Source organism: Pseudorca crassidens, chromosome 13 (genome assembly GCF_039906515.1).
Source record: "Pseudorca crassidens isolate mPseCra1 chromosome 13, mPseCra1.hap1, whole genome shotgun sequence".
Taxonomy (NCBI): Eukaryota; Metazoa; Chordata; class Mammalia; order Artiodactyla; family Delphinidae; genus Pseudorca; species Pseudorca crassidens.
Genome location: NC_090308.1, coordinates 71,591,877 through 71,619,349, shown reverse-complemented (window position 1 = coordinate 71,619,349; position 27,473 = coordinate 71,591,877). Strand labels below are relative to the sequence as shown.

The window sequence follows — 27,473 nt, the reverse complement described above, 5'->3', positions numbered from 1 at the left end:
AGCTCAGTATATGGTGACTACTGGTTTAATAAACAGAATTGAATTGAATAATTATTGACTGAAACCTGGGTTTTAGTTTTCCTTTAGACACACAAAGCACCCCTTACAACTAACCATTGTTATCCACGCATACCCTTCAACACACACACACAAATCATGCCTTTGCTGAGTTAGCTTTTCTGTCCTTGCCAGGTTCAACTTTACATTGCTATACTGGGGACATTCACAGATTGAAGTGATATGAACACGTTGAGATGGAAAAGAAAATTACACTGACGAAAATTACCAACCCTGAAGCATGTTCACTCCCCTTTGCTGTGAATTTGGACACTTGAAGGAGAGTATTTAGTTCAACAACAGCCTCCTTTTTGAGACGCTTACGCCTTTGGGATGCTTCACTTCCTGTATTACCTTCAAGGCCTTTATTATATCTGAGGACTGGTGATGGCCGAGTGACAGGAGAGCTGACAGTTCTATCAGCCGTAGAAGCAGGACAGGTCAATCAAGACTTTTCACTTCTCTAGGTAATGAGCTGAGTTACCGAACGCAACCCAGATTTCAGCAGGATGAGCTGCAGAGTCTTGTTACAAGATGAAATGTGCTCTTGAAGGCTGCTTTTATACTCAAGGATCCTCGGTCACTACTTGAAAAGGAGAGTGTGAGTGCTGTTTCAAACTTGCCCTGCCAGCCTTTTGGGAGCACCTTGTGCAGAGGACAGAAATACAAACTGGGAGGGAGAGAACAATTTTCTGGGTTCTGCGGTGTCAAGAGAGCACAGTTCATCCTCAACCACTTGCGGTCTTTCAGGAAGGAAAAGATCTTGTGATGGGTACTGAAGATAAAAGGGGTTATGTTTTAATAATATACATCTTATTTTGAATCACCGATTGAAGCACCGGTCTCACAATGCTAAAGAATTACTTTGTTCAACAAGCACATCTCTTGGGGAGAAAATGAGAAAACTTTATGAAAAATAGTGAAAGACATTCCAGTGTGAAGTAGAAATGTATTATTCGATGTCTCAGTACAGTTTGTGTGATGGGGCAATTCTAGTTAAAAAGCAGTTAGATTGGCATTTTAGCAGAAATATAATTTTCACAGCATATCATAGACGAGGCATTAGAACATGTATCTAGCTGCGGCTTTGAATCTTTGCACAGTACAAATCTTATTTATCTTCAAGTTCTCATGATAGTGACCAAAGGAACAAAAAGTTCATTTCTTAATACTTGACCTTGGTGAGATGCCTTTCAAAGGGAAGCTGAGACAATTGTAGCCACTGTCACTGAGTTCCCTTTTCAGGCATAAAAATACAGTGAGGTTTTGCACAAACACGAACAGCCTTCAGATCCCTACACACCCCAGGAAATGACTGGCTGAATGAGACTGTATTTGTAAATGCCAATGTGGCTTAAGAGCTCCTTTGCTGGGAGAAGTTGTTATTTCAGGAATGAATGTCTTACTTTTTAATACTCTGCTGTGGAGATCTGGGAACCAGCGCTGTCCAAAGATCTCACCAACACACACCACGCCACAGGTCATGCTTATTAAGGTGTTACTGTCCTTTAAAAACATGAAAATGGTATTGTTCTGGAATCAATTCTGCACTCAATAAATATTTATTGGTGCCTGTTATGTCCAATGAAAATAATTCTACGTAATTTTTAGTGAGTACATAGAAAAGTGAAAGCATGAGGCTCAGAATCAGGGTTCACGTTTCAGTACACGGATAGAGAGAGCAGTTCTAAGAAGGAAAATATGTCAAATTGCATTGGAAGGTTTGTTCAGGGACTGTCGTTGTAATGGAAAGTGTTTTTATGAATTTTTTAATTAGCAAGACTTGGGTTTCTCCATCATCCTATCATTTTCTATTTGTGGGATCATGGGAAAATTACTTAAGGCTCAGTGAGCCTCAGTTTCCTCATCTGTAAAAGAGACATAATACTATGTACCTTGTACAGTTGCCATGAGGATTAAATGAAAGATATATGAAAAAGCGAACTATGTGGTAAATGCTCAAGGAGCCATAATTGAGCTATAGTTGTTATTATTCAGCCTTCTGTGAAGAGGTGACTGTATTAAATGTTCTTTGTCAAAAAGAATATAATTTCTAAATAAAAAGTGCTATAGACTGAATGTCTGTGTCCCCCCCATAATGCATAGTTAAAAACCATTCCTCAATGTGATGGTAGTATTTGCAGGATGGGCCTTAGAGAGGTGACTAGGTTATGAGAGTGAAGCCCTCGTGAATGGGGTTAGTGCCCTCATAAATAAATGAGACTCCAGAGAATTCCCTCACCCTTTCTACTATCTGAGGACACAGTGAGAAGATGGCCACCTATGAACCAGGAAGCGTGCCCTTACCAGACACCAAATCTGCCAGTGCCTTGATCTTGGACTTCCCAGCCTCCAGAACTGTGAGAAATAAATTTCTGTTGTTTATGAGCCAGTCTGTGGGATTCTGTTATAGCAGCCCAAATAGATGAAGACAAAAAAGTTTTCTTTGTAAAAATTTTAAAAGGATCTAAATGCATGATAATATATTTGTATGACTGCTAGCATCAAATATACATTAGCTTGTAAAGGCTTGTTAGCCTAAAGAGCTGGTTTATATTTCAAAAGAAATGAGGATGAAAAATAAGAGGAAATGAATTCTGACTTGCTATTTGATTATACTTTCTATTGTGCATTTGGATTTTTAAATTTCCATTGACCTTTAAATTAAACTGTTTGTGTGTCACAGAGTATATTTTGAACACTCTTTTAGACAAGTCCCTAGGCAACTTAAAAGAACCAGGTTTAGGCTGGATATGAACTACAGTATACGCACTGAAATTTATCAAACACCGTATGAGAGAAATATGATTCCTGAGTCACAGAAGCCAAAGAACTGCAAAAGTAGAAAGCTATTTTAAGATTTGCTCATTTTTTAATTAGCTCCTATAACATCATTCATCATAAAGTGTGAGAGACCTGTTCACAAATATCAGAATTTGAAGGTCACATTTATAGATAATATACCTACTAGGCTTTCTCTATCTGGCCAATTGTCCAGAAGTAGGTTGCTTTTTTCGCATGGACCAGACATACATTTTTAGAGTTTTCAAAAAATTTCATTTCTAGAAGGTTATGGTCACAGGTCCTGAAAGAAGAACTTTTTTATTTAGAAGCCTATCATCTTTTTAATGGAATAAAAAAGGTTTATATACCTCAATATTTGCCCTCAATATTTGCTTTCCTGTTTAACAAAATTATTTATTGATTACAATAAACCTAAATCATCAGGAAAAGATACATTAAATTCAATATGGATTTTAATACATCTTTTATAAAATGTTCTTTTGCAAATTATTTATGACATTTCTTGGAGTAAGCATCATTTATTTGCAAGTTTAAGAAACAAGAATTTTTAGAAAAAATTTAGAAAATTTTTTAGAAAATCATGATCTATTTAATATTAACATATAATGTTTATGGCCACATAATTTATTCTGAAAGAAGAACTTTAAAAGACACATATTGTAAAGAAATTAATATGTCTTTTACCAATATGAAGGTCTGGATTTCATCTTCCATACTGTTCGACAGAGTTAAATGTCAGAAATTAGGAACAAAGCTTAAATGTTCCATGTCATCTCTGACAAGGGTATAACTTTAAAGGCTGTCAACACATTTAGTTTTAAAAACGAAAGTAGGCTTCCTGGCAGTCACATTTTTCCACCACTGATGACTCTGACTGTATCGGAGAGGATGTGAACCAGCAAAGCAAAGCCAGGCAAGGAAGGAGAAGGACAAAAGGAAGTGAGAAGCATAATAAGGGAAAGAGAAAGAGAAAAAGAACAGTTTGAAAACCAAGAATAGAAATAATCACGTTATTTTTCCAACTGGCTCAAATACGAAGAGAATTCAAGAAAATCAGAACTATTTTCTCAGTAAGATGTGACAAATAAACAAAAGGAGGCACCCCTTCAGGTCAAGTTTTTTTTTGTTTTTTTTTTTACATCTTTATTGGAGTATAATTGCTTCACAATGGTATGTTAGTTTCTGCTTTACAACAAAGTGAATCAGTTATACATATACATATGTTCCCATATCTCTCCCCTCTTGCGTCTCCCCTCCCTCCCACCCTCCCTATCCCACCCCTCTAGGTGGTCACAAAGCACTGAGCTGATCTCCCTGTCCTATGCGGCTGCTTCCCACTAGCTATCTACCTTACGTTTGGTAGTGTATATATGTCCATGCCACTCTCTCACTTTGTCACAGCTTACCCTTCCCCCTCCCCATATCCTCAAGTCCATTCTCTAGTAGGTCTGTGTCTTTATTCCTGTCTTACCCCTAGGTTCTTCATGACATTTTCTTTTCTTAAATTCCATATATATGTGTTAGCATACGGTATTTGTCTTTCTCTTTCTGACTTACTTCACTCTGTATGACAGACTCTAGATGCGATTGTCCTCACGTGGGAAGAGGCACCCAAGGCCAGTGTTTTAAAATCACGTTCTAAATAGATTACCTTTCATATTTTAGTTTTAGGAGTGGCCAAACATTTGGTCTCTTATCAAATCCAAGCCGTAGACTCTAAAAGTAACAATGTGACATCTCTAATGAACCGATTTAAGGAATGAAAGCAGGATTTGGGAAACTAATTGGATTTCTTATCTAATTTGCCCTGTTAGAAATAAATGAGATTCATTTCTTCCCCAGAAGTAAATTTTAGAACTAGGACTCACCTATGCTAATTTATATACAGATATCTGGTTGTGTTCTGTCCTTTATACCCATTACTACATCTGTATATTCCCTTATAAAAAATACTAAAATGGACAACCACACCGAAAAGATTAGTGGTCATCTGTTCAGATCACACATTTCTATAGAAGCCAAGCATGAATAGGTAATCGTATTTACATTGTTACGATAGGTTACTATTAAAACAGATGGATTTAGACATACTGTTGTCAAAATATATCTAAATACAACTCCTCACAGAAAGGAACCAGGGCTCCTTGGTAAAATGGTTAATTCCATGGCTGGAACAGGCAAAACATGAGCCTAGGACATCTTGTGCCAGAAAATGCTCACAGAATGAATGAGATTTTTTTAAAGGACAGAGAAATCATCTTGGCCTCCACTGGCCAAACTGGAGACAATGAGATCATCAAAATACATAACAGTAGTAATAGATTATAAGCCACTGAACTAAGAAAACCCGAGACAAGACAGTTATAAATAAACAAATAAACTGAAAGTCTGGTGAGGAACTGGCATGTACATAGCCTCATGTCACATCTCCACAAAATATCTGGTAATTACAGAAGGAAAAAGAATAAGTCTCTGGGAAACCCTGGCAGACATCACCTTAATCAAGAGAAAGTGAACATCATCAGTGATGGGACAAATCAGAATTGGTACCACTTAACAGCATGTAATGAGAAGAAGCCAGCATCACTTCTGTGATGTTCCTGCTAAGATGCTAATCTGAATCAAATCATGAAGAGATATCAGACAACACCACCTTAGGGACATTCTACCAGAATACTGACCTGTAACTTCAAAAGTATCAAGGCCACGAGAATCAAGGAAAATCTGAGAAAGTGGTCCAGACGGAATGAGACTAAAGAGACCTGGTAACTAAATACAACCCATGATTCTGAGCTGGATTCTTTGGCTGTAAAGGACATTATTGGGATATTTGGAAAATGGGGTCTGAAGACTAGATAGCAGTACTTTATCCACATTAATTTCCAGACTTTGATGGTTGTTATGGGCTGAATTATGACCCTTCTCAAGTTCGTATGTTGAAGTCCTAACTCCCAGTACCTCCGAGAGTGACTGTATTTGGGAATGGGGCCTTTAAAGAGATGATTAAGTTAAAATGAGGTTGTTGGCGGGGGGTGTGGGGGGATCTATTCCAATCTGACTGGTGTCCTTATAAGAAGAGGAGATTAGGACACACGGAGAAACACCAGGGATGTGCGTGCACAGAGAGGAGGCTGTCTGCCTGCCAAGGAGAGAGACCTCAGAAGAAACCAAGCCTGCCAACACCTTGATCTTGGACTTTCAGCCTCCAGAACGGGGAGCTAAATAAACTGCTGTTGTGTAAGCCAGCCAGTCTTGGGTATTTTGTCATGGCAGCCCCAGCAAACTAATACCATGGCTATATTGTGGTTATGTAGGAAAATGTCCTTGTTTGTAAAAAAAAATGAACTCAAGTAACAGGGTGCTTACTCTCAAATGGTTCAAGACAAAACATTCTTTGAACTTGACCTGTAAATGTTCTGTAAGTTTGTGATTGTTTCAAAATAAATAAAAATAAATATATATTTTAAAATTATATATATATATAGGTATATATATACATATACACCCATATGTACATGGGCTTAAAAGTCCCCAAAAGAAGTGTTTGCAGAGTTGAGAGAACAGAAAGGTTTCTGACACACACAAAGTGCTGCTTTGCTGTTCCAGATCACTGCCAATGACAGGCTGAAAGGAAATGGGTTTAAACTGAAAAATTAAATATAAGGGTGGAAATGTATATAATCTTCTTTTAATGAAATAGTCTATAAAGGCCTCTATAAATAGAAAATTCCTTAAATTTTATTCCCCTCCTTAACTGATTCAGGCACCCGTCTTCATCCTCTGCAAGCTGTGGTTTCAAACTCTTTCAATCTTGTGAAGGTCCTCGATTATGTCAACCGGTAAAAACGGAGTCACTCTGGATAAAATAATGGTTCTGGATGAAATAAAGTCATGTTCACTCAGCCTACCTTTTCCTTCCCTCATGAGCTCAGGAATTCTGGGATGTCCACAAAGTTTGTGAGGCCTCTTCCTACAAGGGCTCCTTTGGCTTTTTAGAAAGAGCTGTGTAGATTTTAGGTTTTTATCACTACACACACCCAGGATTTCGTGAGCATAAATATGGGTCGGGGAGTGTCCATGGCAAAAGGTTGGCACCATGCTGACAAGAAGGTGGCACTGACACCTGGATGTTGCTGACCCTTCAGGGCTAGCCTTCAATTCCCCTCCAGGCTACACCTTGTCCTGGTGGTCCAGAAAACCTCTAAAGCAAAGATCATGTTGTAGTGTCTGTCTGGGCCTAACCAGAACACTTCTGAGCCTACCTTGGGGAGTTAGGGCACTCTGGGGCATTGACAGGAGTGGTACATGTTGGAGAACTGAAGACCTGAACTGCCCAACTCAAGACGATCTAGACTGGGAGTTGGCACTCAGAAGGCTTCCGAGATAACAGTGAGCTCCTGAGTCTCTCCTGCTCTAAAAACCACGTCCCTCTAAAACAGCCTCAGGAGCGCCGGGGTGGAATGCATTCTTGTTCAAAAGTATTCACTACTCCTCTCCGGGGAAGGACTATACTTTCCTTCCCCATTGATGGCAGGCTTGGTCTCGTGATTTGTTCTTGGCTGTTAAAAAATGTCAAAGTGAGATGTCACTTCTGGACAAAAGCTTTAGGAGCCAGTACGTGATTTGCTGTCCTTTACCCTCTGTTACAAAACTGGCAATACTCCAGATAGAGGCTACTGCATCAGTCTGATCCCAAAGATGATGGGGAACAGAGCTGTAGCTTACTCATGATGGACCTGTACATACTGTTAATGTAGTGTGGATTAAAAATAAATCTTTGGGTTGTAGGCCATTTAGATTTTGGAGTTGTTTGTTAACACAGCAAACCTAGCCCATACTAACTAATACACTATCCAATTACCTAGAATCATTTCATAAAAAGCACAAAGTTTATTGCTCTAATAAGTACTTTGGAAAGTTGAGATTGAATACCATATATTCAGTCTGGCATTTTAAAAGAGATTCTGCAAAAACTTGTGCTATATTGCTTTGGTCTATGAAGTCATCATTTGCTGGAGAGCTAAAGGTAACAAGGTTTTAATACACATAGTTTGGGGTCACAAACATCACCTCAAAAGTATACATTCAAGCAGGGCTTTTCTCTTAACCTGCCAGTCAAAGAACACATGCTCATTTTTTGCCCTTCATTATATCGCAAGTTACGTTATCCACATTTTTGGAAACAATGGTCCCCCAATCACAAATACCTGGAGGTCATAAGATTTTCTGTCACTTAGAGACCCATGACCCCAGCTATGTCTCAGTCCTAGTGGACTTTAAAGCACCAGAAAGTTCATGTTTCTAACCCCCATCTGAGAACATGGCATTCAAAGGCCCTGTGTGGGTAAATCACACCATCACAAGCAGGGGGGAACATTGGTCTTAGCCACTTGCTCCTATATTTGACTAGAAGAAAGATCCGATTCAGACGACTATCGTCCTGGGAAATGACTATCTTACTATACCAAATTATAATAAAATTCATTTCTAAAACTCAACAGTAAGACCTAGACAATGTCCTTTTACAATTTGTTTAGTGATTTTTTTAAACAAAATTAATAAAAATAGGAAAAGTATGTAACCATGACTATATAACAAAGCAGTTAGAGTTCTTCCATGGAGAAGAATTTGTTTTTCTTTCAGTGGACTAGATGTTAATTCCCAAGGGAATCATTTGGAAATTTAAAACAGGAGGTAACAGATTGTCCCCACTGGCTCAGAGAGGTTATTTGGCTAATATAATCGTGTTAATGACACTGGAATTTCACCCAGAAATAATAGCTCAGCTCTGCCAGGGATTGATGGGATTTTCTTTAATTCAAAAGGTCAGGTTAAGGTTTTTCTTAATTTCTGTAAAACAATATTTCTCAAACCGTACTCCTTGAAACAGCATTGTCCTGTAAGCTATTAATAAGAATTATGTGAGAGAGGGATGTTAATGAGTATTCTATGAGAAATTTTCAAATAAATTTGTGAAATGCTGAATACCATATCATCTCCTTGTTCCAAATGACATTAGCATATTAAGACTCTGAAAAGTCTTGCAGGAAAGGAACCTGCTTAACATCGTTTAACCAAGTGATTTACAAAATTATAGGGAACACCGTAAAACATCCCTGGGAACTAATAATTCTCTGGATGTACTAGAAGATTAAATCTGTATAAGTACCACAGAATGGTCAGCAGGGTAGAGCCAATCCTCAAAACTGTCTCAGGTCCCTAGGGAATTCAGACTCTGTGTGACCAAAGACATACTAGTTGGAAGAGACACAACTTGGAGCAAGTGTAGCCCACATGATATCAGGCATGAAATGGTAAAACAGAAATGCTCCTAAACTATTCCTGAGGCACTGCAAGTAGGGAGTTGTTGGTGTCACACAGGAAGTGTCATCGGGCTACACAAGGAGTGGATCCATTTCCACTTCCACTGCAATTTGCAAGTGGTTCCAACCAAGAGAGATTCACACCCTCTGTTACCACCCCTAACCCCCAGCCTCAACACCGTAGTATGTAGAATGCTAATCCAACAGGAAGAGCATAGTTGGAGAGCATGAGGATTAGAGATACAGACATCTACCGCATGCGTCACAAAGCCATTCCTGGGGTTACCAGGCAATCAATTATATGATATGTGATTAGCATTTGAGAGCCAGTGACCTCAACTGATTGCAATCTTCATCTCTGCTGGCTTCAGTTGTTCAGAATTGTCATGCTTCCTGTCCAGTATGCTACACGGGCTTCTGCTATGCTAAGTACAGATCTTTAAAGCGCTATCATCTCCTGGTGTCTTGAGAGTTCAGTAGACTCTTCTGAAGTGAGAACACAAATGTTTCCTCCAAAGAGCACTCTTACTGGCTGGAAAGGGACAGATTCAAGTGTGTGTAACAGCCTCTGTGTTATATGTGCAATCACAACTTCCTCAGACCCTGAGCATATCCAACATTGTTTCACAAAACCTGAATTCCATTGTCTTCCACACCCATTATCCACAAGACATGTCTGTAAATCTCTGAACTTCCCTGGAAGTCACAGTTCAAGACAGGTTGTTAATACTGTGGTTTTCCAGATTCTTTGGTCCCTATGTACGTCACTGGGTGCAAACAATTACTTGAGGGAATTACACATTTCACACATTACATTCAGTCCAGCTCAGTTCCAGACCATTTATAACTATGTATGTGATTTTCATTTCTGTGTATGGGTTTAGTTATTCTTAACAAAATTGTTATATGGAGATGCCAGGATAGGCTGACTACCTCCTTGGCCAATAGAGTCAAGAGTCTGAGTCACTTTGTAGAATGCTCTCCGGGCATGCTGAACATCACACCACACAACCACAGGTTTACTGGTTTTTTTTACCCCCTGGGGCATTCACACCCACACAGAAGTATTCTTTTTTTTTAAGATTTTTTTTTTGATGTAGACCATTTTTTAAGTCTTTATTGAATTTGTTAAAACATTGCTTCTGTTTTGGTTTTTTGGCCGTGAGGCATGTAGGATCCCAGCTCCCCAGCCAGGGATCGGACCCGCACCACCTGCATTGGAAGGCAAAGTCTTAACCCCTGGACCACCCGCACCACCTGCATTGGAAGGCGAAGTCTTAACCACTGGACCGCCAGGAAAGTCCTCACACAGAAGTACTTTTAACTTTCAGGTCAAAAGACAATATCAGTGAAGCCAATTGGCCCCCATAAGCTTTAGCACATTCCCATTTCAATTTTGCTACTCCCTTTCTCCTGTTTGCACGGGAGTCCACCTTAACAAATCACCTTTTCCCACACAACACTAATTTTTTTCTACCCTCTTGCAACCTGAAGATTTTCTCTCCTGACCACCTGAGCCTGAACTTTTCATCCCAGATCCCAAGTTCTCATTCACATGTGAAGTTACTGTCTTTGTTTAGGGGCTTCCTCCCCTTATCTAAGGCAATGGTCAGAATCTCTCAAGGTTTCTGTTACTGAAAAGACCACCAGCCTTGCAGCTGAAAATTCTAACTGGAAGCAATAATGAATTTACAACATTTAGACCAAACTCTTGAAAAATAATTTAAATATACTTGATTGACTTTAAAAAAAAACTTTGCAAATCATTACTAGATGATATCTTAATATTTTGGCTATAATATGTTGTTCCTAAAATTTTTTTCAAAATATTATTGTGACTAAATATAACAGGGATTCGTTAATGATTTTAATTATATTTTATTTGTACATTTAATAATAATATTTATTGTTTTAAACATATTTTATTTATAATATTTTTAAATTATCCATAATTATTTTATCTATTTTTATACATATTCAAACTATATTTAGTGCTATACTCTTTTTTAAGACAAAGAGCTTCACAAAACATAAATCTTTGATGTAAATTTCCTCACATAGCAACCTTATTAGCAACAACTATACATTTATTTATTTATTTATTTATTTTAACTCTACATTTGTGTTTTCTATTTTTTTTTAAATTTTGTTTATCTTTTTGGCTGCACGGGGTCTTTGTTGCTGCACATGGGTTTTCTCTAGTTGTGGTGAGCGGGGGCTACTCTTTGTTGCACTGTGGGGGCTTCTCACTGCGGTGGCTTCTCTTGTTGCGGAGCACGGGCTCTAGGCACGTGGGCTTCAGTAGTTGTGGCACACGGACTCTAGAGCGCAGGCTCAGTAGTTGTGGCACACAGGCTTAGTTGCTCCGCAGCAATGTTGGATCTTCCTGGACCAGGGCCCGAACACGTGTCCCCTGCATTGGCAGGGGGACTCCTAATCACTACACCACCAGAGAAGTCCCTCAACAACTATACATTTAGATTCAATTTCTTTCACATTCAAAACGATTTCCTCATACTCGGGCAAATCCATTTGGAAGTTATTACTTCCCTAACACTGGAGTAGCATTTAGTGAGCCCAAAGAATAATGTTCTAGGCACTGGGAAATGGCTTAATAACTGTCATTCCTATGTGATGAAGAGGACCTCAATAGGTAAAAACCTTCTATAGGTTAAAAAAATCCAACAACCCCCCACCACCATTTCTAGTTATGGGGAAAGGATGACATACTCTTCCCTTAGGCACTGATACTGCCTCTCCCTGTGGAAGTGAGGTTAGCCATCTCTGCTTTTCTTCAGGCCCCAAAGTCCTCCTCCAGCCTAAATTGCCAGACACATTGGAGAAGGGGAGAGGAAGCACAGAGAAATACTGGGACATGAGTGGAGAACACACAAGATAAGAGTTGCTTCTTTTTTGAGCCAAGGCCAAGAAAAATAGCCATTGGGGGAGGGGCACAGCAGGTACATGATATTAGGAGAAGGTAGTCAGGGCGATTTTGAAATTATCAAGCATTATCTTAGTCCATTTAGGCTGTTATAACAAAAATATCATAGACTGGATGGTTTAAACAACAACATTTATTTCTCACCAGAGAAATGGCTGGCAAGTCATCAGCAGATGTGGTGTTCAGTAAGAGCCCACTTTTTTGGTTCATGGACTGCCACCTTCTCATTGTGTCCTTACATGATGTAAGAGATGAGGGAACTCTGTGGAGTCTCTTTTATAAGGGCACTAATCTCATTCATGAGATTAACCTAATCACCTAATCACCTGCAAACTGGTGCAGCCAATTACAAAAACTAAAAATAGAGCTACCATATCATCCTGCAATCCCACTCCTGCGCATATACCCAGAGAAAAACATGGTATGAAAGGATACATAAACCCCAGTGTTCACTGAAGAGCTGTTTACAATAGCCAAGAAATGGAAGCAACTTAAATGTCCTTCAACAGAAGAATGGATAAAGAAGATGCCTATACGATGGAATATTACTCAGCCATTAAAAAGAATGAAATAATGCTATTTGCAGCAACATGGATGGACCTAGAGATTGTCATACTGAGTGAAGTAAGTCACACAGAGAAAGACAAACATTGTGTGATATTGCTTATATGCGGAATCTAAAAAAAATGATAGAAATGAACTTATTTACAAAACAGAAACAGACTCACAGACTTAGAGAATGAACTTATGGTTACCAGAGGGGAAATGTGGGAGGGAGGGATAGTTAGGGAGTTTGGGATTGACATGTACACACTGCTATATTTAAAGTAGATAACCAACAAGGACCTACTGTATAGCACAGGGATCTCTGCTCAATACTCTGTAATAACCTAATTGGGAAAAGAATTTGAAAAAGAATAGATATATGTATATGAATAACTGAATCACTTTGTTGTACTCCTGAAACTAATACAACATTGTTAATCAACTGTACTCCAATATAAAATAAAAAGTTAAAAAAAAAATAAGGGCACTAATCTCATTCATGAGATTAACCTAATCACCTAAACACCTCATAACCTAATCACCTCCCAAAGGCCCCCCCACTTCCTAATACTGACACATTGGGGGATAGGATTTCAACATATGAATTTTGGGGGAATGCAAACATTCAGTCCATAACAAGTATATTTAAAGAAATATAGTGTCATTATTTCAGGTACACACTACCAGGAAGCAGGGCAAGGAACTATAATTCCATAAAGTTTCTTAAGGGAATTGCTTTCAATAAAACCTGAGTGACTTATAGTTAATGAATCAATTATTTAAGGATAAATGGGTATTTCTGAAGTGTGTGAGGGTGCTTAAACTGTTTTGTTCTCCTCGAAATTTCAGCAACTGCCTGCAGTTTTGTTTATACCATTTACATTCAGAGTAAAGCTTTCTTTACAGCTTCTCCCAGCAGTGGCCTCCACTACCCCTGACATGGGCTCTACCACAGCAAGGTGTCAACCATGAGCTCCACCTTGAGCCTCCAACTGCTCTGGCACCAAGGCACTTTATCACTGAGTTCTGTTAAGACCTTGAGGCCTGTTGTCTTCCTTGGCCATGGCCCCAAACAGAAGCAACTCTTACCTTCTTTGTTCTCCACTCGTGTCCCAGTGTTTCTCTGTGCTTCCTATCCCCTCCCCACTGCTTCCCTCCTTCTCAAAGTTTTCCACTGGAACAAGCTCTCCTCCATCCTTTAACTATTCACAGAAAGCATCTTCCATCTCTTTTTCCTGGCTTAAAAGCTTTCTCCCCTAAGATTGTTGCTCTCAAAGATTATCAGGCTTCAGGAGACCATTCTAACTCATTTCTTACTCACTTTACACCTGGAGGTTGGGAAATGGGGTTAGCATTTTCTTAAATCACTTATGCCACTTCCAGACCATTATTTTTTCCTATTTAATAATAATCCCTGCTTAGTTTAGGATGCTGCCATGTGGCTACACCACTTTGGCCCTTCCTCATCTCTGTCAGTTCTGATATCCATTCACTCCACCCTCTTCTGCACAGTTTATGGCTCTAATTCTTCCTCAACTCTCCAAGTATAGCCACCAGCCTGTGTGACTTCACATGGGTGACCATCCAGGGCCCTAGACTCTTGGGTCCTCAGAGTTCCGTTGATGGGAGCCTCTGTCATTCCATCTACTCCTTCTCACATCACACTGAGGACATCATCATGTCTCAGAATTGCTCCTCTTTTGAGTTCATACTCTATACTCTCTCTAACCTCCTGGCCCCCCCTTCCTTTAATCCCACTATTATCAGTTCAGAAACCTCAGCAAGAATTTTATCCCCCTAACATCATCTTCTTCCAAACTATCAGTTTTTAATGCTGTCTTGGGTCCCAGCACCCATGGTCTATCATTACCCCTTTACCCTCCTTTATATTATTCTTCATTATAATAATTAAAATCGGAATCACACTAGTTATTTACTCATCTATGACTCTTCCACTAGAATATAGCCTCCTTAAGGGCAGGGACTCCAGTTCACTGAGTCTAATAGGATGAACCACTAATGAAACTCACACATAGTATAGATTCACTAAATATTTGTAGAAGGAAGAAAAAAAAGGAGAGAAGAAAGGATACAGATATTTCTTCAATCTAGAGACTAAGATCCCCTTATTTAGTCCAACAAGTTTAAACCTGAAACAACTTTTCAGAAATGTGTATATTAAAATGACTCAGTAAATCTAAGAATATATTATTCAACATTAGAGGGTTGGTTTAATCCTTACGGGTACATCTAATAAGATAATACTGGGCAGTCAATGATAAATGACTTAGAAGAATATTTAACAACATGAAAATTTACATATATATGGATAAGTATAAAAACCTATTACAGTACAGTATAAACTATAATCTCATGTTGATATAATAAAAAAAGACTAAAGAGAAAAATCTATGTGGCCTTGGATTTGGTGATGACATTTTAGATACAATACCAAAATCATGATTCATGAAAGAAAGCAGTCTGACCTTATTAAAAATTTTAAAATCTGCTCTGCCAAAGGCACTGTTAAGAAAACCAAAAGACAAGCCACAGAGAGGAAGAAAATATTTGCGAAATATTTTCACATGTCTGATAAAGGACTTACATCCAAACTATGCAAAGATCTCCTAAAACTCAACAATAAGAAAACAAACAACCCAATCAAAAAATGAGCAAGAAATCTGAACAGACACCTCACCAAAGACGGTATACGAACGGCAAATAAGCACATGTAACGATGCTCAACGTCAGTTGTCCTGAGACGATGCAAATGAGAACAAGGATGAGATACCCCTACACAGCTGTTACAACGGCTAAAACCCAGAGAAACTAACCATCCCAATGACTGGTGAGGATGTGGAACAGCAAGGACGCTCATTAATCCCCGGTGAGAATGCAAAATGGTGCAGCCATTCGGAAGAGTTAGGCAGTTTCTTACAAGCCTAACAATCGCATTCCTGGGTGCGTAGTCACAAGATCTGAAAATGTATATCCACACAAAAACCTGCATGTGAATATTTACAGCAGCTTTAAAGTGAAAATCAGAAGCACTCAACTTGTCCTTCAATAGATAAATGGATAAACAAATTTTGGTATGATTCTCCAGTGACAAAAATGTGAAATAGTCTTCAGTGAGGAAACGAAATGAGCTATCAAGCCATAATAAAATATACACGAATGTATCTTAAATGCATTCTGTTAAGTGAAAGAGTCAGTCCGAAAAGGCTACATACTATACGATCTCAATTATAACATTCTGAAAAAGACAAAACAATTCTAAAAAGAGCAGTTGTTGGCAGAGATTGGGGTGGGGTGGGGTTGGGTAAGAGGGTTGATAGGTGAAATAGAGAGGATTTTTAGGGCAGTGAAACTATTCTATATAAAATTATAATGGTGGATATATAATACCCTTGTCAAAACCCATTGAACTTTACAGCACAAAGAATGAACCTCAACTGATGCAAATTTCTTAAAAAATCACTTAGGAGATCCTGCAGATCCTAGCATGGAATGCAGAATGTGACAAAAGAATCTAATTGTATTACAAATGTGTGAAACAACTACAGTGAAAGGAGTAGGGGGAGAGGTGTTGAGTAAGTAACTTTAGAAATGAGTGAAAACCATAAGACTACAGGCAAAAGAAACTGCACATAAATACTGTGGTCTAGTTAATAAAGTTGGTTCCCATATGAATACCAGTTAACAATTCTAATTCTGCTATACATGTATGCTAGAACTGAACCACTATGCCCTTGCTCTGTCAGCTGAAAGGGCCTAAAAGCAAGGACACCCCAGTAACAATGAGCACACCTAACACCCAGATCTTGCTTCCTAATACCATTCTCTAATAAAAGGACCAGGATTCCTTGGAGAAATGGCTGACTAGGACCAAGACCATGAAGATAACCCTACACCATCTTGCAGTACCAGAAAGTAAGGAAGTACTCAAACAAACAGAACCACTTACAATTAGGGGGTAATGTCAAAAGGCAAGGACACAGAGCCAACTGAAAGAGCTCCCAATAGTGAAAGCTGGAAAAATTTGTGCAAGAAAATAAATAAAGCAGTATTGGATTATAACCCAAAGTACAAAAAAGTATATTCATAGGTATATTCATATACTCAAAGTGTATTCATATGTTCACAATGATAAATAAATAAATAAAAATAAAGCTAGCTAGATAGATAGATGGATGAAGAGGAAACAAATCTCTCATGCAGAAGAATCTCAAATAATCCATATAGACTCTCCATTCTCAAGGATGTGGACTTCCCTCTCCATAAGTCTGGGCTATGCATAGTGACTTCCTTCCAAAGAGGACAGGATGGCGAGAGGGAGAGAAAAGAGTCACTTTACAGGGGAGAAACCTGACAACTACTACTTCATCCAGGAGGTCAAGGTCAACATCAACGGTGATAAGTCATGTGTATAGTTTGCATCCTTCATACGATGGGATCAGAATGCATTTTACCTCCATGGTCTTCCTTTCGACAACCCATAATCCCAGTCTAATCATGAGAAAACATCATACAAATTCCTAGTTAAGGGATAGTCTATAAAATGCCCGATCAGTACTCCTCAAAACTGTCAAAGTCATCAAAAACAAGGAAAGTGTGGGGCTTCCCTGGTGTCGCAGTGGTTGAGAGTCCGCCTGCCGTTGCTGGGGACACGGGTTCGTGCCCCGGTCTGGGAAGATCCCACATGCCGTGGAGCAGCTGGGCCCATGAGCCATGGCCGCTGAGCCTGCGCGTCCGGAGCCTGTGCTCCGCAACGGGAGAGGCCACAGCAGTGAGAAGCCCGCGTACCGAAAAAAAAAAAAAACAAGGAAAGTGTGAGAAAATGTCATAGCCAAGAAAGACCTAAGGAGACAGGATGACTAAATGTAATGTGGTCTCATGGATGGGATCCTGAAACAGAGAAAGGATACTGGGTAAAAACTAAGGAAATCTGAATAAAGTATATTACTTAATTAACAATACATAAATATTGGTTTATTAATTTTAACAAAGACACCATACTAATACAAGATGTTAATAATAGAGAAACCGGGTACAGGGTATATAGAAAACTCTATATTGTACTCTCCTGGAAACTCATCTGTAAACCTAATACTTTTTAAAATGTATATTTAAGAAGGAAGAAAAAAACTGCAAAGATAAGCCCTGAAACTTTATCAGTGACTGTGCTTTAGTTATGGAATGACAAATGGCTTTCTTTTTGGTTATCTGTATTTTAAAAATAATACTATTGGATTTTGATTTTTAGCTCTTGAAGGCTTGACATTAGCCTAATAGGTTTAACATCTGGTCTCTTACTTCTTCAGATACAGTTTGGGCGCTTGTTAAGCAAGTGACACCTGTTACTACCTCCAGGGAAGGAGTCCCATAATGTCAACCCACTGCATGGTTTGCAGGTTGCATGGTTGTACGGGTTGCATGGTTTGCAGGTTGCATGGTTGCATGGGTTGCAGGTTGCATGGTTGCATGGGTTGCTGAGAAAAACACGACTCCCACAGACACTGGATGGAACAACACTCAGAGAACAGACAGAGCAAGATCAGCCTTGATAGCGAGTGTGGGTGCCCCATGGCCAGCGCATCTTGACCCACAACTGACACAGGTCTGCACACACCCCTTCTGTGATACAGGCAAAGGACCCCCTTCTCTCCCCACCAGGAACAAACACAGCAGTGGGGTTGTCCAGGTGCATATGCACACGCTTGAAGCAGAACAAAGAAGTACACATCAAACCCAGAACAGGAAAAGAGATTCACAAATAAGGCAGTATGCTCAGCACAGGTGGTGAGGGCTCCAGGTAAGGAAATGTTCCAGGCCCGAGGCACGCTCTTATGCATCCCTGCGAGGTCAGCAGGCCGTGCGTGACTGCCCTTCCCCAAACCCCCCATTCATAGCAACACACCCCAGACAGTGTAACTTCCTTTTGAAAAATGAAACAAACGAAATATAATTATCTCATAATGAGTGATAGAGGTAAGCCATTTTAAACATCAGGGGAATACCGTGAGCCATTATTTTTAGAGAAACAATTACTTCTGCAAATTAAATTTTAGGAATCATGCCAGAAAGAGAGCTGCAAAACTAAGAACGCCTAGTAGAAGTAAAATCTCAAGCTCTTCAGAAAGACAGTCCTCTACATATGCTACGGAAGCCAGAGGGAGACCGACAGAGCAGAATTTCTCTCACAGGGATGGCAGTGTGTCAGAGGGGATAGGAGGAGACATCCGTCTTACCCTTGGTTGATAAAGGAATCCCTCTAAACTTGCCCTTCACACCTGCCTGAAGTGCCAGACCCCGGTGACAGCAAGTTTATTTGCCATCAACGTGGCTGGTTTTATTTCCAGATAGATTCCAAAGCCAAGTTACATAAATTAAGACTAAATTACTCTATGATGATTTGTTTGCTGTTTGTAAACAATCAGTCAGTAAAGAATAATTGTGAATTGAGGAGATGAATATTACTTATAAAATGTCTACTATCTGTTTGCTAAACTCTAGAAAGGCTCTATGGAGGCACAGAAGTTCAGAACGTACATTCATATTCTACCCTGAGTGATTATTTAACTTTTCGGTGCCTCAGCTTCTTCATCTGTAAAATGGAGATATTTGTAGTCCCTATCTCTAGCTGTTGCAAGGGTTCCATTGAATTAATGCATGCTAAGTGCTTAGAATGGTATCTGGCATGTAGCTAGTTCTATATAAATGTTAGCTGTTAATTTAAGTAAGGGCACTCAGTGGCTTTTGACCGTCTCCCTTTTACTCTTTCACGTTCCACTCAGATCTCCAAACCCAACATCATTTTGCCCACATCCCTTGTCACTCGCTTCTCCGTGGCCCAGCCATTCTCTGAGTTACACGGAAACAAGGCCTATTGATTCTTTTCTTTCTCACTCCTTTTGCTGTGGGAATTACTACATCCTTTAAGTCTCCCTTTGGTTATGGTTCTTGCATTTTTTTCCCCATTGCCATCACTAACACTGAAATCAATAGTCTATTAACCTGTTATTCTACTTCCCTCATCCACCCCAATCACTCATACCTCGATGCCAGGTTAAATATTCTTTTTATCTTAATAACAACTGCGTTGAGATATAATTCACTTTTCTTAAAGCTCACACTGTTGAAGTGTATTTCTCAATGGTTTTTAGTATATTCACAGACTTATGCAACTATCACCATTATCTAATTACAAAATGTTTTCGTCAGCCCCCCCAAACCCCATACCCATTAGCACTCACTCCTATTTTCCCCCAGTACAGCCACAGACAACTCCTAATCTGCTTTCTATCTCTATACACTTGCCTACTCACACAGCCTCATCAACACTTATTACCCATCTTTTTAATTACAGCCATTCTATAGGTATGCAGTGTTATAGTTTTGATTAACATTTCCCTAACGCCTAATTTCATGTGCTTTATTGACCACTTGTATATATTCCTTGTATGTAGTCTTTAGAGAAATGTCTATTCAATTTTTTGAAACTGGGTTATTTGACTTTTTATGGTTGAGTTGTAGGAGTTCATTACATATTCAGGATACAAGTCTCTTATCAGATAAATGTTTCACAAATATTTTCTCGCATTCTCTGGATTGTGTTTGCAAGTTCTTGATGCTGTCCTTTGAAACACAAAGGGTTTTCATTTTGATGCACTCCAATGTATCTGATTTTTCTTTTGTTGCTTATGCTTTTGGTGTCATATCTAAGAAACCATTGACTACCCAAGGTCATGAAGACTTACTCTTATGTTTTCTTCTTAGAGTTTTATAGCTTTACCTCTTACATTTGGGTCTGTGATCTGTTTTGAGTTAATTTTTGTGTAAGAAGTTAACACTCTAGCTTCATTCTTTTGCATGTAGATAGCCAGCTGTCCCAGCACCATTTGTTGAAAATACTATTCTTTCCCCAGTTTGAGTTGTCTTGGTACCTTTGTTGAAAATCTGTTGACGATAAAGTTAAAGGTTTACCTCTGGACTTTCAACTGTATTCCATTGACCTGTTTCTCTTTATGCCAGTACCACACAGTCTTGATTACTGCAGCTGTGTGGTAAGTTTTGGAATCAGGAAGAATGAGTGAGTTCTCCAATTTTGTTCTTCTTTTTCAAGATTACTTTGGCTATTCTGGGTCCTTTGCCTTTCCATATGAATTTTAGGATCAGCTTGTCAATTTCCTTTTCCTTTTTTTTTTTTCTTTTTTGGCCATGCCGGGAGGCTTGCGGGATCTTAGTTCCCTGGCCAGGGATTGAACCTGGGCCCTCGGCAGTGAGAGCACAGAATCCTAACCATTGGATCGCCAGGGAATTCCCAACTTGTCAATTCCTGCAAAAAAAAAAAAAAAAAAAAAGGCTAGGATTTTGACAGATTGTATTGAATCTGCAGGTCAGTTTTGAGAGTATTGCCATCTTAACATTGCGCTTTCCAATTCATGAACATGGAATGTCTTTCCATTTGTTAGGTTTCTTTAATTTCTTCCAATAATGTTTTATAATTTTCAGAGTACAAATTTTACACTTCTTAGGTTAAATTTATTCCTAAGTATTTTATTCTTTTTGATGCTATTATAAATGGAATTTTCTTAATTTCATTTTTGAATTGTCTCCTTGCTAGAGTACAGAAATACAATTAAATTTCCTATATTGATCTTGTATCCTGAAACCTTCCTGAACTCATTTATTATTTCTAACAGTTTTAGGATTCTTTAGGAAAAAGGTCTACATATAAAAAATCATGTTATCTTCAAATAAAGATAGCTTTACTTCTTCCTTTCCAAGGAATACCTTTTATTTTTTTTCTTGCCTAAGTGTCCTATCTAGACCCCCAGTACAATGTTGAATAGAAGTGGTAAGCACAGACATGCCTATTTTCTTCCTGATTTTAGGAAGGAAATCTCCAGACATTCACCATTTAGTATAATGTTTGCTGTGGGCTTTTTATAGATGGGCTTTCATAGATGGATGTATTTGATATTTGGGAAGAGTGTGAATTTGGCAAGGAGGTAAGAAGGCAGACTATGGTAGGCAGGACTTTTCTGCTCTCATCTCCAGAACCCATTAACATGATGATGTTTCATTTCTGTGATTATGTTATGTTCTTTGGCATAATCTAGGCAGGCCTGAACTCACCACAAGCCCTTAAAATCATGGAGCTTTCTCCAGCCAAAAGCAAAAGAGTCAGAGAAATTTAAAACATGGGAAGAACTCAGTGTGCCACTGCTGGATTAAAGATGGAAATGGCCTCATGAGAAGGAATGCAAGTAGCATTGAGGAACAGAGAGCAACCCCTTGCTGACGGCCAGCAAGGAAACAGGGAACCTCTGATCTACAGCCTCAAGGAACCAGATTCTGCCAAGAATATGAATGAGTTTGGAAGCAGATTATCTCCCAGAGCCTCCAGATAAGAGCCCAGCCCAGCCCAGCCGACACCCTGACTTCAGCCTTGTGAGATCTTATACATAGGATGTAGTTGAACCCACCTAGACTTCTGATCCATAGAACTGTGTGCTCACGAGTGTGTGCTGCTTTTTTTTTTTTTTTTTTGCGGTACGCGGGCCTCTCACTGTTGTGGCCTTTCCCGTTGCGGAGCACAGGCTCCGGATGCGCAGGCTCAGCGGCCACGGCTCACGGGCCCAGCCGCTCCGCGGCATGTGGGATCTTCCCGGACCGGGGCACGAACCCGTGTCCCCTGCACCGGCAGGCGGACTCCCAACCACTGCGCCACCAGGAAGCCCTGTGTGCTGCTTTAAGCTTTGAAATTTGCAGTCATTTGTTATGCAGCAATAGAAAACTAAGACAAGGACTGATAAGATTCATTCACTGCAGCAGAGGAGGTCAGGGTGTAGGCAGTGTGCTAGGCAGTGCCGCGGATCTGTCTCTTGCTTCAATAGTGTTTGGGTGGGACAGACCCACAGGGACATCCCCTGCTCCAGCCTCCGATCACCCTCCAACCTTTTTTCCAGTCGCAACCTTCAGAATCAGCCACTCAGCTACCCTTGGTCACCGGGACCAGCCAACACCACTTTTTGAGCTTAACTGCTTTCTACCGATCAACCACGAGTTTCCAGATTCGTCAGAATTATCCCACTGAGGTGGAGGTCACTGTCAACCCCCTGGCCGACACGCATCTGTGGGCCTCCTACACCTCCCTCTCTCTGAGCTTCTATTTCGACTGTGACAACGTGGCCCTGGAAGACATGGGCCACTTCTTCCGTGAATTGGCCAAGGAGAAGTGCGACGGAGCCAAGCATCTCCTGAAAACACAAAACCAGCGTGGCGGCCGCGCCCTCTTCCAGAACGTGCGGAAGCCATCTCCAGATGAGTCGGGTAAAACCCAGGATACTATGGAAGCTGCCGTGCTCGTGGAGGAGAACATGAACCAGGCCCTTGTGGACCTGCGTGCCCTGGGTTCTGCCCGCGCAGACCCCGCCTCTGTGACTTCCTGGAGAGTCTTGTCCTAGATGAGCAGGTGAAACTCATCAAGAAGATGGGTGACCACCTGACCAACCTCCAAAGGCCGGCTGGTCCCCAGGCTGGGCTGGGTGGGTCTCTCTTGGAAAGGCTCACCCTCCAGCACGAGTAGGTGCCCCTGGAGCCCAGCGGCCTTTGAGGAGCCCCTCTGGCGTCGGGGTTTCTGCCTGAAGCCCCTCCCTGCATCCACTAGGCAGCTTTTTAACCGCCCTGGAGCTCTCTCCCAAGCCTTGGACCAAATGGAAACCATAAAGCTTTTTACAGAAAAAAAAAAAAAAAAAAAAGACTGGGGTATAGTAAGTAATGCATTACGCTTGGAATACATTGGAGACACTTGGAAAAGCAAGCATTGCCGGCCAGGCAATTTCTCAGCCATGTGAAATCCTTCCTTTATTTGGAAAGTCTTGGACTTGGAACTGTCACTGGTGTTCCTATAGTCTGGCACCTCAAAAGCATGACCATTTAATTTTATTCTCCACAGATAATTTACAAACATTCAACAAGGGAAGGAAATGGAAGCAGGAAAATTTTTATAACTGGCTTCTTTGGTCAGAGGAATTGTGCTTGCTTACTACTTTGTATTTGCCCACTAGAGACTAAAGGAAAGCTCATTTGGATGTGTACCAAATAAGAAGCAGAAGGTTGCAATTGGATATTATAACTGTCCATTACTTATCTTACTAAAGAGGGATTCAATTTTTCTCAACCATCAAAAGTAGAAACAACACAAGTGTCCATCAACAGATGAATGGATAAACAAAACGTGCTGTATACATACAGTACAATATCATTCAGCTTTAAAAAGGAAATAAATTCTGATATGCTAAAACACGGATGACATTATGCTCAAAGACATCATGCTAAGTGAAACAGATCAGTCACAAGAGGACAAATATTGTATGATTCCACTTATACAAGATATCTAGAGTAGTCAAATTCACAGAGACAGAAAGTAGAATGGTGTTGTCCAGGGGCTGGGAAGGGAAGAATGGGGAGTTGGTGTTTAATGAGTTCAGAGTTGCAGTTTTGGGAGATGAAGTTCTGGAGATGGTTGGTGGTAATGGTTGTGCAACAATATGAATGTACTTAATGCCAATGAATACAGTTAAAAGTAATTAAAAGGTTAAATTTTATGTTATGTATATTTTACTGCCATTTTTTTTTTTTTTTAAAGGGATTACATCAGCTTCCCTTCTTCAGAAATCATCATTCAGTTGTGTTAAAGGAATTTCACTGTGGGTGACTTTCTATAATAAAACTCCTTCTATTCTCATCTACTTATTTGTGTGAAAAATTTTCTCAGGATTTACATCTTATATAACACAAAATAGGAATACAATTACTGCTAAATCTTGTGTCTTTCTACCAACTCTTGGATACATAAATTCATTGAAACCAAGCAGTACTGTCCCAATAAGTGATGCATTTGCAACAAAATTTTACTTTGTTTAGTTATATTGGTCAAAATGTGGAATACATATGTTGTTTTGACCAATTGTGCACTAACAGTAAGTGTAATAGTAACTAAATTTTAAATTTTAATAAAATAGACATATCAGGGGCTTCTCTGGTGGCGCAGTGGTTGAGAGTCCGCCTGCCGATGCAGGGGACACGGGTTTGTGACCCGGTCCGGGAAGATCCCACACGCCGCGGAGCGGCTGGGCCCGTGAGCCATGGCCGCTGAGCCTGCGCGTCTGGAGCCTGTGCTCCGCAACGGGAGAGGCCACAACAGTGAGAGGCCCGCATACTGCAAAAAAAAAAAAAAAAAAAATAGACGTATCATAGGAAATAAAAATTAATATTAATCTATACCCATGCTTATGGAAAGAGTTGTGATAGATCAGTAAAAAACTTTCTACCAGGAAGTATAGTTGTCCCTCCATATCTCAGGGTGATTGGTTCCAGGTGCCTCCATGGATACCAAAATCCTCAGGTGCTCAAGTCCCTTGGTAGTACAAAGAAAAGAGCTGGCCCTCCATATCCGTGGGTTTCCCATCCACGGACTAAAACCACTTTTGATTCATGGTTGGTTGAATCTGAGGATGCAGAAAACCGTGGATACAGAGGGCCAACTATATATTATTATAACTTTTGAAGGAAGAAGGAAATGCACAGATACGGATAACAGACTTGTCATTGCCAACGAGGAGGGGTGTGGGGGAGGGAAGGCCTGGGAGTTTGGGGTTAGCAGAGACAAACTATCACATTTGGGATGGATAAACAACAAGGTCCTACTGTGTAGCACAGGGAACTATATTCAATATCCTGTGACAAGCCATATGGAAAAGAATATGAAAAATAATATATATATATGTATAACTGAGTCACTTTACTGTACAGAAGAAATGAACACAACATTGCAAATTAACTGTACTTCAATAAAATTTTAAAAAATGTATCAGGAAGAGGGAAATGGAAATCTAGGCTAAATTGAAAACTAGAGCAATGCAAAATTTCTGCTTATTAATGACAATCTTGTTCTTTTAAATAGGTGATGGTATATCTCAAACGCTATCGTACTTTGATTCCATACTAGATACATTTAAAACTAATGTAAACAATTTTATTTTAAAATCAAACTGGAAGTTATGCACTCTTTCTGATAACTGTACTTTCTTCTGAAAATTTATACTGTTTATTTCTATTCTTCTAGGGGTTTTCCTGGAAATTTTATGGTGAGTACCTAGCACAGTGCAGACCATGGTTAACATATTGACCTTAACCCAGATGATACAAAGATTTAAAAACACTTTAATTTTAACCACGCCTCCCAATTTACATAATACTAGTTGTCAAGTATTTTAATTCTGCCCTTTGTTTAATTCTCACAAATTAGATACGATTTTATACAGATCATGTTTATTTAGACTTATTTACAGGTTTATCAGTTTCTTTGTTCGCCACTCCTTGCATGCCTTTTAGAATAATCTTTTTTCTTCCTTAAATGCTTCCTTCAGAAGTTCTCAAGTATAGATCTGTTCATAAATTCTCTCCATTTTTGGTTATGAAATGTCTTTATTTTGCCTTTCTTCTTAAAAGGTAGTTTTGGTGGATACAGAGAGGTTTTTTTTTTTCCCCCCAGCACTTTGAAGATATTATTACACTTTCTTCTGCTTCTATTGTTGCTATTGAAATCACTGTAGATGTCAAATGTCTAATTGTCTTTTCTCTCTAGGATTTATTTTTGGGTTTTGGTGTTCTAGTTTGATTATAATCTTTCTAGGTGTAAAATTTCTTCTGATTTATTCTTCTTGGTATGAATAAGTGAATTCATGTCATCCATCAATTCGTTATCTCTTCGAATATTGCTTCTTCTCCATTCTCTTTATATTCTCTCTCTGGGATTCAAATTATAAATTTGTTCACCCAGTTTCTCAAACCTTTGGGTACATATGAACCACGTGGGGAGTTTATTGACCAATGCAGATTCGGATTCAAGAGGTCATAAGAGAGGCCGAGTCTGAATTTTTGTTTGTTTGTTTTGGGTTTTTTGGGGTTTTTTTTCCGGTACGCGGGCCCCTCACCGCTGTGGTCCCTCCCGCCGCGGAGCACAGGCTCCAGACGCGCAGGCCCAGTGGCCACGGCCCACGGGCCCAGCCACTCCATGGCACGCGGGATTCTCCCGGACCGGGGCACGAACCCGTGTCCCCTGCGTTGGCAGGCGGACTCTCAACCACTGCGCCACCAGGGAAGCCCTGAGTCTGAATTTCTAACAATCTCCTAAGCAGGGCTCTTGCTACTGTTCCATGTATTATACTTCAAGTAACATGATGTTAGACCTCCTCTTTCTAGCCTCCACATCTCTTAACATTTCTTTCCTATTTTATACCTCCTTATTTCTCTGTGTTGTTTCCCAGTTAATTTCTTCAGGTCTGTCTCTCAGTTAACTTATTTCTCTTATCTTATATCTAATTTGCTCTTTAACCCATCTGTTCATTTTTCAACAACTACATTTTTCATTTCTAAAAATTGTATTTCATACTGTTTTATATATGCCCAGACATTTTAAATAGTGCCTTGTAGTTTGCACATTTTGGTTATTCCATCTTCTAGTTTTTCTTAATTTTATAAAATATCATTTGATGTTCTACATCTCATGGAAGTCTATTTTATGATTCCCATGTTCAGAGTCTTGAGGGTCTCATATGTCATAGGTTACCTAGACTAACTCTCACTCATGTAGTTTAGTTCCTTTGCATGTTTAGTAATCTTTGATGGTAGGCTTATATTTGGTTGATTTTAATGAGTGGAAACCTAAAAGCCTAAAATGAAGCTATTTAGCAAGGATTTGGTTTCCTTCAGCCTTGAGCTAGGAT

General features: G+C 39.6%; 1 pseudogene; it reads left to right on the top strand.

Annotated features, from left to right (window-relative positions):
- The first annotated feature begins 21,644 nt into the window (after nt 1-21,644).
- Nucleotides 21,645-23,415, top strand: LOC137204901 (ferritin light chain pseudogene; annotated as a pseudogene).
- Nucleotides 23,416-27,473: the final 4,058 nt, after the last annotated feature.